Source organism: Rhinoderma darwinii, chromosome 8, assembly GCF_050947455.1.
Source record: "Rhinoderma darwinii isolate aRhiDar2 chromosome 8, aRhiDar2.hap1, whole genome shotgun sequence".
Taxonomy (NCBI): Eukaryota; Metazoa; Chordata; class Amphibia; order Anura; family Rhinodermatidae; genus Rhinoderma; species Rhinoderma darwinii.
In genome coordinates, this window is record NC_134694.1 from 18,304,363 (window position 1) to 18,317,487 (window position 13,125).

At 40.9% G+C, this 13,125-nt stretch overlaps 1 long non-coding RNA gene across 1 annotated transcript in view; it reads left to right on the forward strand.

The window, feature by feature from the left end:
* Positions 1–13,125, forward strand: part of LOC142659350 (uncharacterized) — a 162,421-nt gene that overhangs the window by 1,991 nt on the left and 147,305 nt on the right. The window contains exon 2 of the long non-coding RNA XR_012850312.1: positions 6,577–6,646. This is a non-coding gene — a long non-coding RNA (uncharacterized LOC142659350). The remainder of the gene's footprint in view (positions 1–6,576; positions 6,647–13,125) is intronic.

Consider the following 13,125-nt stretch of genomic DNA (forward strand, 5'->3'; position numbering starts at 1 on the left):
GCACTGCTACATACACAGGGGGACGGCACTACACTACAACCAGCACTGCTACATATACACTGATACACCACAGACATTGATTACTGCATTACAACACAGCTACCACCACTGCTGCATGCATGCATACATACATGCATACATACATACATACATACACTGCTTACTGCACTACAACACAGCTACATACACGCACTACACTACAGACACTGATCACTGCCCTACAATACTGCTACATACACTACACAGACACTGATTCCTACACTACATCACCGCTACCACTGCTACATACATACATACATACATACACTACACAGACACTGCTTACTGCGCTACAACTCAGCTACATACATACATGCACTACACTACAGACACTGATTACTGAGCTACATCACCACTACCACTGCTACATACATACACTACAACACAGCTACCACTGCTACATACATACATACATGCACTACACTACAGACACTGATTACTGCCCTACATCACCACTGCTACATACATACACTACAACACAGCTACCAGTGCTACATACATGCATGCATACACTACAACACAGCTACCAGTGCTACATACATGCATACACTACAACACAGCTACCAGTGCTACATACATGCATGCATACACTACAACACAGCTACCACTGCTACATACATACATACATACATACATACATGCACTACACTACAGACACTGATTACTGCCCTACATCACCACTACCACTGCTACATACATACATACATACATACACTACAACACTGCTACATGCATGCATACATACACAACACAGACACTGATTACTGCCCTACATCACCGCTGCTACATACATACACTACAACACAGCTACCACTGCTACATACATACATACATACATACACTACAACACAGCTACCACTGCTACATACATACACAGACACTGATTATTGCACTACATCACAGCTACCACTGCTACATACATACACAACACAGACACTTATTACTGCCCTACATCACCACTACCACTGCTACATACATACACTACAACACAGCTACCACTGCTACATACATACATACATACATACATACATACATACATACATACATACATACATACATACATGCATACATACACTACAGCTACCACTGCTACATACATGCACTACACTACAGACACTGATTACTGCCCTACATCACCACTACCACTGCTACATACATACACTACAACACAGCTACCACTGCTACATACATACATGCATGCATGCATACACTACAACACAGCTACCACTGCTACATACATACATGCACTACACTACAGACACTGATTACTGCCCTACATCACCACTACCACTGCTACATACATGCACTACAACACAGCTACCACTGCTACATACATGCATGCATGCATACATACACAGACACTGATTACTGCCCTACATCACCACTGCTACATACATACACTACAACACAGCTACCACTGCTACATACATACATGCATACATACACTACAACACAGCTACCACTGCTACATACATACACAGACACTGATTATTGCACTACATCACAGCTACCACTGCTACATACATACATACATACATACACAACACAGACACTTATTACTGCCCTACATCACCACTACCACTGCTACATACATACATACATACATACATACATACATACATACACTACAACACAGCTACCACTGCTACATCCATACATGCATCCATACATACACAACACAGACACTTATTACTGCCCTACATCACCACTACCACTGCTACATACATACACTACAACACAGCTACCACTGCTACATACATGCATACATACACGCATGCATGCATACATACACAACACAGACACTGATTACTGCCCTACATCACCACTGCTACATACATACACTACAACACAGCTACCACTGCTACATGCATACATACACTACAACACCGCTACCACTGCTACATACATACACAGACACTGATTATTGCACTACATCACAGCTACCACTGCTACATACATACATACACAACACAGACACTTATTACTGCCCTACATCACCACTACCACTGCTACATACATACATACATACATACACTACAACACAGCTACCACTGCTACATACATACATGCATACATCCATACATACATGCATCCATGCATACATACACAACACAGACACTTATTACTGCCCTACATTACCACTGCTACATACATACACTACAACACAGCTACCACTGCTACATACATACATGCATACACTACAACACAGCTACATACATGCACTACACTACAGACACTGATTACTGCCCTACATCACCACTGCTACATACATACACTACAACACAGCTACCACTGCTACATACATACACAACACAGACACTGATTACTGCACTACAGCACAGCTACCACTGCTACATACATGCACTACATCACTGCTACATACATACATGCATACATACATACACTACAACACAGCTACCACTGCTACATCCATCCATACATGCATCCATACATACATACACAACACAGACACTTATTACTGCCCTACATCACCACTACCACTGCTACATACATACACTACAACACAGCTACCACTGCTACATACATACATGCATGCATGCTTACATACACGCATGCATACATACACAACACAGACACTGATTACTGCCCTACATCACCACTGCTACATACATACACTACAACACAGCTACCACTGCTACATACATACATGCATACATACACTACAACACAGCTACCACTGCTATATACATACACAGACACTGATTATTGCACTACATCACAGCTACAACTGCTACATACATGCATGCATACATACATACATACACAACACAGACACTTATTACTGCCCTACATCACCACTACCACTGCTACATACATACACTACAACACAGCTACCACTGCTGCATACATACACGCATGCTTGCATACATACACAGACACTGATTACTGCCCTACATCACAACTGCTACATACATACACTACAACACAGCTACCACTGCTACATACATACATGCATACATACACTACAACACAGCTACCACTGCTACATACATACATGCATACATACATACACAACACAGACACTTATTACTGCCCTACATCACCACTACCACTGCTACATACATACACTACAACACAGAAAGCTTGAGAAAGGCTCCAGTGAACGGAGCTGAAAGGTTGCACGGGCAATAAAAGTACCCACTTTTTTCACCCTTACTATTGGAGTTGCTGCTCATTTTTTGTCTTCTGTGTATCTGGGACTTGGTCTGTCCCTCAGAGCCTGCACCCACACGCTGCCAGTGCTGCTGGATTTGGTATATTTCTGTACACTACAACACAGCTACCACTGCTACATACATACATGCATACACTACAACACAGCTACATACATGCACTACACTACAGACACTGATTACTGCCCTACATCACCACTGCTACATACATACACTACAACACAGCTACCACTGCTACATACATACACAACACAGACACTGATTACTGCACTACAGCACAGCTACCACTGCTACATACATGCACTACATCACTGCTACATACATACATACATACATACACTACAACACAGCTACCACTGCTACATACATACATGCACTACACTACAGACACTGATTACTGCCCTACTTTACAGCTACCACTGCTACATACATACATACATGCATACACTACAACACAGCTACATACATACATGCACTACACTACAGACACTGATTACTGCCCTACATCACCACTGCTACATACATACACTACAACACAGCTACCACTGCTACATACATACACAACACAGACCCTGATTACTGCACTACAGCACAGCTACCACTGCTACATACATGCACTACATCACCGCTACCACTGCTACATACATACATACATGCATACATACATACACTACAACACAGCTACCACTGCTACATACATACATACATGCACTACACTACAGACACTGATTACTGCCCTACATTACAGCTACCACTGCTACATACATACATGCACTACACTACAGACACTGATTACTGCCCTACATCACCACTGCTACATACATACACTACAACACAGCTACCACTGCTACATACATACACAACACAGACACTGATTACTGCACTACAGCACAGCTACCACTGCTACATACATGCACTACATCACCGCTACCACTGCTACATACATACATGCATACATACATACATACATACATACACTACAACACAGCTACCACTGCTACATACATACATACATGCACTACACTACAGACACTGATTACTGCCCTACATTACAGCTACCACTGCTACATACATACATGCACTACAACACAGCTACCACTGCTACATAAATACATACAATTCACTACAACACAAAGACTTAGGTTATGTTCACACGGAGTAAACTCCCCGAAAAGCAGCTAAAAACACGGAGGCTAACTCCTCCAAACATCTGCCCATTGAGTTCAATGGGAAAATCTGTGTTTTGTTCCAATGGAGCATTTTACGTGGCCGTTTGTAGAAATGGCGCGTAAAAAAAGAAGTGCATGTCACTTCTTGAGCTGTTTTTGGAGCCGTTTTTCATTGTCTCAATAGTAAAACAGCTCCAAAAACGACCGTAAAAAACGCATCAAAAAACGTTTGATGCTTAAAGAACGGCTAAAAATCAGAGGGGGTTTTCCATTGAAAACAGCTCTGTATTTTACAGCCTTTTTTGTTTTCCTTGTGAACATACCCTTAGGCTAGATTCAGACAGGCGTTGCGCATCTCAGGCGTGAAAAACGTGAGTCTTTCACATCCGAGGTACATCCGTTCTCTGCGCTGCGGGACGCGATGTCAAGCATTCCTCATACACTAGAATCTATGGAGGGATGCGTGTCCTATTTTCTCACGGACCCTTCACACGGTCGGTTGAAACAACAGCCGTGTGAACGGCCACATTGATTTCGTTTGTGTGAATAAGGCCTTACTGTTATACACCTCCAGGGTTGGACTGCGACTAAAAAGGAGCCCTGAGATCACAAACCCTACCAGCCCAAATACAAGATCCCACAAAGTCATGAAAAAATAGGGGGCTCAATTCTGATAGTTTTTCCTCGGAAAGCAGAGTGGTGTACGGGCTCAATAGAAAGCTGTAGGGTCCATACACCGCTCTCAGTTTTTCCTCGGAAAGCTATCAGAAACAAACTGACAAAGCGCTCACCCGAGCGCTTCTGCCGCTTAGTTTTTAGCGATTGGTGGGGGTCTCAGTTCTCGGACCTCCACCGATCAAAACTTCTGATGTCACGATGATGTTGAAAGTTTTTTAAAATTTTAGTTACCCTTTAGGCTACATGCACATGTTGCGTATTTTGCGGTGGAAAATACGCACCAAGACCGCAGCAATACGCAGGAAATTTGTGGGTAAAACTGCACCTAATCATTCGTTTTTCGGTGCGGTTTCATGCTCCGGATTTTGGTGAGATTTTTTTCCACCGCACTAGGCCGATACAATTCACAAGCGGAAATGCAAGATAAATTGACATGCTGCGGATTCTAAAAAATGCACCGCAAGTCAATTTCCTTCCCAAAAAATGCTGCACCATGTACATGAGATTTCCTGGAATCTCATTGTCTATGCTGGTACAGTTATGCTGCGGATTTGCCACACGCAAAGCCGCAAGTAATGCTCACAGTGTGCATTTAGCCTTAAGGGGGTGACGGGATAACTTGTTGATGGCCGAACAATTGAATGTATATTGGCAGCCTCAGTTGACTAACAGTGAATAAGGCCAATAGCGGTTTTCCCAAATTGCCCACTTAACAGTGCCTGTGAAATTTATGCAACTTTTACCAATTTTTGCCAGCATGTAAATGTAACATGTTGCATCTAAGTTGCAGTTGGCTGCCAATTTGTCACAAGCCAATGCCACAGCTGCCTGCAAGTCACACATCACTGAAGCTCAATGCGTTCCTGATTTAGAATAAGAAGAAATGACGGCAGTAATGCAGCGTTGCATCCTCACATTGTTTGTATGAGATGTCTCACACTCTCAGTTCTGTTGTGCATTGTAAATATATTCTCTTCCTCAGAGGATTGCGGGGTTGACATTACTAAGTGTGGTAATTTTGCATATTCTCCAGGAGACGACTTCTGCATCTCACATGTGTCTTGTTCCCAGGTGGCTAAAATCCATGTTCCTCCTACTCCTCTCTCATTACCCCATCTCGCTCACCTCCTTCCCTGTAGCCCCTCTCTTGTAATACGTTTCATGTAGCCCCTAAGGTAAAGAACGCCACAGCCTTCTGTATCCACCGCTATAAGGCTGGGTTCACACAACCTATTTTCAGGCGTAAACTTCTGGTTTCCGTTCGTGTCAGTTTATGTCTGTTCAGGGTCCCGTTCTAACGGAAAGCTCCGACGGAATGTCAGAACGGGGCCCCAACGCAGATGTGAACGAAGCTTTAGAATGGTTGTACACACAATGGTACGTTTTGCATACAGACTTGTAAATAAGTAGGAAAAAAGACTATATAATTAACAAATAAAGGAGTCAAATATTGATGAAGAAAATGTTCTATGATTATATTCTCTTACTTCCATTAGTTTCAGAATTCATAAATGACTGGCTTAGAAGAACAGCAGAAGGAAAAATCGAAAGCAGCGGGAGATAAAGGTAGTGGCAAAATGCCCCTGTAGTCCAAAAACTTTTGATAAGACTCATGAAGTTTTGCTATAGATAAACCATAACATTTTGCCTGTTTTGTAACCTGCCTAGAACAGGAATACAAGAAATAAGTTGTGATTTAAAGTATAGCTCCAATTTTGAAAAGAAACATTGGGACAGGTGTCTTGACGTTATTGCATATATCAGATGCCCTAATACCACTAAAAGCTAGCCATAAGCATAAGATCACTTTCCGGATAAAAACACTTAAAAGGGTATGTTCACACACTTATCAAAAAACTTCTGAAAATTATAAAGCTGTTTTCAAGGGAATACAGCTCCTGATTTTCAGACTTTTTTTTTAAATTAACTAGCATTTTACAGCGCTTTTTTACGGACGTTTTTGGAGCTGTTTTTCTATAGAGTCAATGAAAAATGGCACAAGAAGTGACATGTACTTTTTTTTCGCAGTCGTTTTTTAATTCGGACGTTTTTCATGCTCGATTGGGAGTAAAGGTTTATTTAAATGGTGAGATGGAGACAAGCTGCTGTCAGACACCGCTTATCTTATGGCTGAAGAAAAGCATTGGATTTCAACTTGCCCGATACTCATTATCCCTCACAGTTAGGAGGTCCCTTATACACGTAACATTATTGCCAGCTGATAGAATATATTACTGAAATGTATAAATAGCAACTGCCTAGTATGATGGATTTAAAGGGTTTTTCCCGTGATATTCAAGTTTTTCATGTACTATTGCTGGTCTAGGCAATCCTATGTGAGCTAAATGCACCACCAGCCTGGAGTTTACAGAGGATTGTCTAGACCAGATGCAATTTGTATGCACTTTTTAGCCTGAGTGCAGAACTGTACAGATTTTCAGCCTTTGGAGTTAATCAAGTATTTTAATTCACTTAAAGCAAACCGGGATCTTTAAAATGCTGAGAGATTAAAAAAATAGTAAAATCAGAATGTACCATCATTTTTAGTTATACTTTTTTTTTTTTTTTTTTAATGTTAAACTGGAAAACCCCTTCAAAATGTGTTTACAGTGGTCTTAAAAGTAGACTTTGGCCATGTTCACATTTTTTGCCATACATTTAGCGTATACCGATGCATAACAGGGCTATACATCACCCATATGCTATTATGGTATTCGTCTAACATATACGTCATGAAAAGCTCATAATGTGTATTTTAACGTATGTCTGTGACATGTGCCATACAGTTGCATACGTCACCTATATGCGGTATACTTTTGTTTTTTATAGAATAGAGTAGTCTAGTATGCTATTCCATACCTAAACAAAAGTGTATACCAACCTGACGGAGGCCAAAAGAACACTCTTTTGGCCTCTATTGGCCTAATGGAGTTCTATAGTGTGTACGTTGGGTGCTTTCCTGGCATACAGCAAGAACCTGATTTGATCATGGTCTTACTCTTTCAGCTATTACTTCACTATCCTCAGATATTTTCTTTTCCAAATGTATAATGTGGCATTGAGCCAAATAGGTCAAATGATAATGATATTCAGGGTACACGGAGGCGTACTCCGAGTACAAAGACTGCAATCTAATTTTGGCTCACCATGGATGAATAGACCAGTATTTTGTAGTTGAGATGAGTGGTCATTTTGCCTCCAGTACTTTCCTTTTAATATATTCTTCAATGAGAGCTTTCTTTGTCTGGACATAGTACGTTTCCTTGATTTTACTGTTGCCATAACCTCCACTTCAGTAATTCGTGCACAGAACCGTAAACCTAACAGACTATAGTAATTGTTACTGACATGGTTAATTTGAAATACTTTTCACTTTATAGCTATTTATGATATTGCATAATGGAGCTGTAGCATCCAGGAGTGAGTTACAAGTCTGTCTAAAATATTATGTATTCTCACAGGTACATGAGGAATCTAGTCAGTGTGTAGCAGATATTGTGTAGCCGTAGGAACAAAATGCTATGCAGAGTAATGCCCGTTGCACATGACAGAGTGCCACTCGGGCTGTTTTTCACAGCATCCAAGTGGCACCCAATACTTTTCACGGGCCCATTCACTTTGGCGGGTGAATCGGGTCTGTGAAAACTGACCCAAATCTCAGATCCGTGGAAGGATAGAACATGTCCTATCACTGACTGGACCCAGCCGGCACACATCGTTCGTGTGCATGAGGCATTATGGTTGATAAAAGATTACTGTCCCGTTGGATATCTAAAGTGAACCTCCACCTTGAAATAGCTTCTTTTTTTTATTATTACATTATACTGTGTAGTTGCCTCATCAGCATTTCACTAGCACATAACATTTAGGCTGGATTTACACATCATTTTGCTACGTTTTTGCTGCCATTTTGCACTGCATTGTATTTAGGTAATAAAATACTGTGGCCAAATGATACTTTAAAGTCTATAGTCAATTCTTGAAAAGTCTACATACACAGCTTTTTAGTTTGTGGCATTTCGGTGGTGTTTTTTGGGTTCACTTGCTGCTTTTTTTTTTTTATTGCAGCAAACTCTGGGTATAGCTTTTGTTTTTGTTTTTTTGGGGTATTCTTTCCATGGGCTTCTCTTCAGGACTTGCAAAACTCCAGGAAAAATTAATGTACAAAATAACACTAAATAAAACAAAATAAAATTAAAAACGCCAGCCAAAACGCATCTAAAAATGCCATAAAAAACTGGTGTTTTTACATGCCTTGTTTCATGCCGTTTGAGACCTTAGCAGCAATATCTCCCTTTACAAATGGGAGTAAGGGCCTGTTCACATCAGCGTTGCCCTTCAGTTGAGGGGTTCCGTCGGAGGTTTCCGTCGGGTTAACCCCTTAACGGAAAGGCAAACGGAGACCTTAGCTTCCATTTGCATGACCAGTGATATCAATGTTGACTGAAACATTGCTAAAGGTTTTTGTTTGTCAGCGTTGCGACAGGGTTCCGTTGTTTTTGACTGAATTAATAGCGCAGTCTACTGGCCCCTTTACAGCCATTATAGGATGTTTATAAGGGGGACTTCACAATCCGTGGCAAACAGCATTGTATCAATACAATGTGTGTACAGTTTCATGGGAAAATAAAGTCTCTCCTTAGGGATAGAACATCTTCGCAATTATTGCTACGATTTGTTTCTAAATGATCGTACATAAAATTGGCCAGTGTAAATGCACAAAAAGATTAACAATTGTTTATCATAAATCTGATTGATTGCTCTACCTAAAATGATGGTAAATGTAAATTGATGTAGGAGGGACATATACAATGCTTAGTGCATGGCTCGCAGGAGAACTAGTGAGCCTCTCTCCAGCGTAGTGTCTGATAACCGGAAACAATAGCTTGCCTTTAAAGAGGCTCTGTCACCAGATTCTCAAATCCCTATCTCCTATTGCATGTGATCGGCGCTGCAATGTAGAGAACAGTAATGTGTTTTTTAAAAAAAAACTTTCATTTTTGGCCAAGTTATGAGCTATTTTATATATATGCAAATGAGGTTTGAAATGGACAACTGGGCGTTTTTTTTTCGTTATGTCAAACTGGGCGTGTATTGTGTTTTTAACTGGGCGTGTTTACGTGTATGACGCTGACCAATCAGTGACCAGTCAGCATCATACACTCATCTCCATTGATTTACACAGCAGCGATGTGCAGCCACATACACAGAGATTAACGTTAATCAAGTGTCCTGATAGAATACACATGATCATCCAGCCTGGACGTCATGTGTATTCAGAATCCTGACACTTCTGACTCTTTTCTTTGAGATTTCTAGCAAGGGAAACGAAATCTCGCGAGATTACGGAGGTAAACGAGATTTCGTTTCCCTTGGTGCAAATCTCACAGAAAAGAGTCAGAAGTGTCAGGATTCTGAATACATATGACGTCCAGGCTGGATGATCATGTGTATTCATTATCAGGACACTTGATTAACGTTAATCTCTGTTTATGCGGCTGCACATCGCTGCTGTGTAAATCAATGTAGATGAGTGTATGATGCTGACTGGTCACTGATTGGTCAGCGTCTTACGTGTAAACACGCCCAGTTAAAAACACAATACACGCCCAGTTGTCCATTTCAAACCTCATTTGCATATATATATATATAAAATAGCTCATAACTTGGCCAAAAATGAACGTTTTAAAAAACAAAACAAACACGTTACTGTTATCTACATTGCAGCGCTGATCACATGCAATAGGAGATAGGGATTTGAGAATCTGGTGACAGAGCCTCTTTAACTACACAACACTCTGGGGACAGAATATTGTACAATTAGATCATTAGGATTGTTTCAGCAGGAGAGCTGCGTACTGATTTTATGTGGACTGGGCAGTGTTAACCCTTTCACGCCGCAGCCCTTTTTCAGATTTTCATTTTCGTTTTTCCCTCCCCACCTTCCAAAGGCCATAACGCCTTTATTTTTCCGTCGATATAGTCCTATGAGGGCTTGATTTTTGCGGGACAAGTTGTAGTTTTTCGTAGCAACATTTATTTTGCCGTATAATGTACTAGGAAACGGGAAAAAAATTATTTGTGGGGTAGAAAATGAAAAAAATAGTGATTCCGCCATGGTTTTTTGCGCGCCATTTTTACGGAATTCACTGTACAATTAAAACAACATGTTAATTTTATTCTATGGGTCAATATGATTACGCCGATACCAAATATGTGTAGTTTTTTCTATATTTTACTACTTTTACAAGTAAAAACCTAAGTGTAAAAAAGAACATTTATTTTGTTTCGCCAAATTCCGAGAGCCGTAACTTCTTTATTTTTCCATCGATTAAGTTGTATAAGGGCTTATTGTTTTGCGGGATAAGCTGTAGTTTTTAATAATACCATTTTGGTGTAAATGTGACGGTTTGATCACTTTTTATTTCATTTTTTGTGGGAGATTAGGTGAACAAAAAAATAGAGATTCTGGCGTTTTACAATTTTTTTATTTTTTTTACGGCGTTCACCGTGCGGGTCAAATAATGATATATTGTGATAGTTCAGACTTTTACGGACGCGGCGATATCAATTATGTTTATTTGATTTTTTACTATGCTCTAGGGGGGAAATGGGAAAAGGGGGGTTTTTTGAACTTTTAATTTTTTATTTTTTTTTACACAAAAAAAACAACTTTATTTAACTCATGTTTACATTTTTTATTAGTCCCCCTAGGCGACTTCAACCAGCGATTGTTAGATCGCTTGCACGATATACTGCAATACTAATGTATTGCAGTATATCATGATTCTGACAGTCTCCTATGAAGCCCTGCCGGAGTACCAAGATGGCGGACCTGGGGGACTTCGTCAGACCCCCAGGCAGCCGTGTGAACCAACGGCTCCCCCCGATCTCGCCGCGGGGGGGGCGTTTAAATGCCGCGATCTCTATTGAACGCGGCATTTAACGGGTTAAACAAGCGGAATCCGGAAGTGTCGGCTGTAACACACAGCCGACACACTCGCTCTATGGAGCGGACTCAGCCCGTGAGCCCTCTCCATATTCCCCCACCCGGCGTGCGCCGTATATATACGGCGGATGTCGGGAAGGGGTTAAGAAGGGGAGAGCTGTGTGTGACAGGGCAGTGTATTGCAGGGTTTGCAGCCAGGCTAAGAACAATGTACCCTTAGGACTTATTCACACTAACAAATACGTCCGTGTGACGTCTGTTAAAACAATGGCCGCCACACGGACTCAAATAATTTCAGTGGAGCCGTCCCCACGGCCATTGTTTCAAGGGACCGTGTGAAGGGTCCGTTGAAAAATAGAACATGTCCTATTTTCTTCCGTTTTCACGGATCCCTCCATAGACTCAAGTCGATGGGGATCCGTCAAAACGGGTCCCACATGGGTGAAACTCTGACGTGAAAAATGTCAGTTTTTCACATCCGAGTTTCCCTGTGTTCGTCTGAATAAGCCCTTACAGAACTGAGTAGCAGAAAAGGACTCCATACAGGAAGACTGAAGTCAAATAAAAACTATTTATACTTATGTGCAGTCAACATCTACCTATAGATACAGCATCCCGGGTGATGTAAAAGAAAACAATCACCCCAAAATGCATTTGTCAAGTCTCCAAATGCAAACTGGTCTTCGCTGGACAGGCCTACCACCGGGCTTGAAGCTTCACTTTGCTTATTGACTATGTGGTGGAAGTTGCTTTATTCAAGGTGACCAATCAGAAGACATATGTATATAAATATATGTCCTATTAAAATGTAAAAAAATATATTTTATAATATGTTACTTTTGTTCTGAGTTTGCTTAAATGTACAGGTCAAAATCCTGGGGCTGCACTACTGAAAGTCCATTTGTCTAACCAATAGAGTTACTTGAAAACGATTAGTGAACATGGACCTATTTGCCTGTGAGTTCACGTGTAGTGATTTTTATGATAGATGACCCTATGTGAATTCATGACTGCATAATCCACTAGTACATTGTATTCTTCTTTATCCATTAGATTCTTATCTCCGGCTATTCGGACACACTATTTCTCTGTTACG